We start from the raw sequence: 2,266 nt of genomic DNA on the forward strand, positions 1-2,266 counted from the left end.
AAGAGAATACGCCATCCCCTTTCCCTTATGACTCAGGGTGAAGTCTCTCTCAGGGAGGAGTGATAGGGAATGGCAAAGGACACACTGACAGAGAAGATTAATCAGAATTGGCTTTGACAAGCACTGTGGCAATTGGACAATTAAAACAGACATTCGGATGGCGGGGGAAGAAGAACGAACTGGGGGTGGGGGTGGAGAAAACAGTGCAACAATGAATGAATGGAAACCCAAAATCTCTGTAAATATTTATGAAAATTAATAAAATATAATTATAGAAAAAAAAGAAAAACTATTTGATCAAACAATCCCACAATCCCACTGTTGCTGCGTCCTGTTGAGTTGGAATCAACCCATAGCTGACCCTCCAGCAGATTTTCAGAAGCAATTAATTGCACAGGAGGAGACTGCCCGTCTTTCTCCCTCAGAGCCGCTGATGGGATTCAAACTGTGTGCTTTTAGGATTGCAATGAAGCTTCTTACCACTAGACCAGGAGAACTTCCGAACGTTCCCGTTACTGGGTACAAATCCTAAAGAAATGGAAGTTGTAACACAAATTCAACAAACAGAATCTTGCTTGTATATGATATTAATGTGCCCACTTCTGACACAGTCCCCACAATGGACATCTAGTAATATCTGCTCTGGATCAAGAGTATTCCACAAGAAAAAAAAAAACAAAACACACAACCCTACATTCTAGGCTATTTAAATGAAAACAGGAAAGTGAATTAAGCATAAAATTAAAAAACTGAAAAGCAGGAATGTCACCTAGAAAACGAAAGTGATTTTCAACACTTTAAAGGGAGTCCATAACAGTAAATTTGCTGCCAGAAATGTTGATGGCTGCTGTTAGGTGCCACTAAATTGATTAAAACTGACAGCAATCTAATGAACAGATCAGAACCTTGTGCTATCCTGCCTCGCAGGAGAGCTCAGGGTAGTGCACTGCGTAGGTGCGCCCTCTCCAGGCCGAATGCTGAAGTCCAGGCCGTTGAGGGCGGAGATAACTGCTAGCCAATAACACCAGCCAAAGCTTTGGAGGACGTCAGGCGTCTACAGCAGCGGAAGGAGCCAGAAACTCCGGGCGTGTAGCTGACGGGCCCGGTGGCGTGGCTACGGCCAAAGGGGGGTAGGACCTATCACTCCCCGGGCAGGTGATTGGTCAGCCCCCGGCGACGGAGATTGCGACAGCGATGACGCGTGCAACTGTCGCCTTGGACCGGTGAGTCCTGGGTTGATGCTAAACTTTCTCTCCGGCTTCCGTGGTGCACCTGAACGCCCCGCAGTGATTGCCTCCGGCCATACCCAAGCTCTTAGCCTCCGGTGCCGCCGCTTGGAGCGGAAGAGACCAGACCGGCCGGAAACTTCTCTCGAGCGCTCATCCACTCTCCTGTTCCCGGACATCTGGACTCCTCAGGGAATTTTGGTGGTTGGATAGGTACGGAGCATGCCAGGTCTAGAGAAGCTCCCTAGAAAAAGGCAATGCTGCACTGTTGCAGGGAGGAGGCACCAGGGGAGCCCATAGTCCTGGGTACGGAGCCTGGAGGGCGGAGGGAAGTAGAGCTGGGGCCTTAGCTCGGGAGTTGGAGGCGGGGATTCTGGAGGTGGGGAGAGAGGTTGGAGAAGGAGGAGGAATCTAGGGGCGCGCGCTGGTCTGGAGACAGAGGAGAGGCCTGGGCACAAGACAATATCAGATTTGGAGGGATAGCTGAAATAATTGAATGGTGTGGAGAATAGAATTACATACGACTAAAGTGTGAAGCTGAACACTGTGACACTGACATGTCAAATGCCATAATGGTTACCCATGGTGGACAGTGTTTGGTGGAGCTCCCCGATTAAAACAAGCTTGGAAGCAGGAGTGGCAGCCACTTCCGTAAAGAGCTTGCCTCTGGAAACCCTATGAACCTGGAGAAAGGATGAAAGTCACGCAACATAGGGTTGCTTTCAGTCGCCTACGACAGCTTGGTTTCACCCTCTCCAGGACAGACCTATTAGTTCTCTTGGGAGTCCATGGTATGTATGTTCAGTACTCTTCTTTAGCATCACAACTCAAAGGTATCAATTCTTCTGTCATCCTTAGTCATTGTCCAGCTCTCTGATGAGTAGCAAGTAATTGTGAAGACCATGACCTGGATCAAGTGCACCTTAATTTCTTGTGCATGGGCCATGCTATTCTTCTCTGTATCGGTCCAGTTCTAGTTTATGTGCTGCCGGAGTGAGCACAAGTGAACCTTAGTTTCTAGACTGACATCTTTGCTCTTC

The sequence above is a fragment of the Elephantulus edwardii genome, unplaced genomic scaffold (assembly GCF_000299155.1).
Source record: "Elephantulus edwardii isolate Elephantulus edwardi_28Jun2011 unplaced genomic scaffold, EleEdw1.0 scaffold00066, whole genome shotgun sequence".
NCBI lineage: Eukaryota > Metazoa > Chordata > Mammalia > Macroscelidea > Macroscelididae > Elephantulus > Elephantulus edwardii.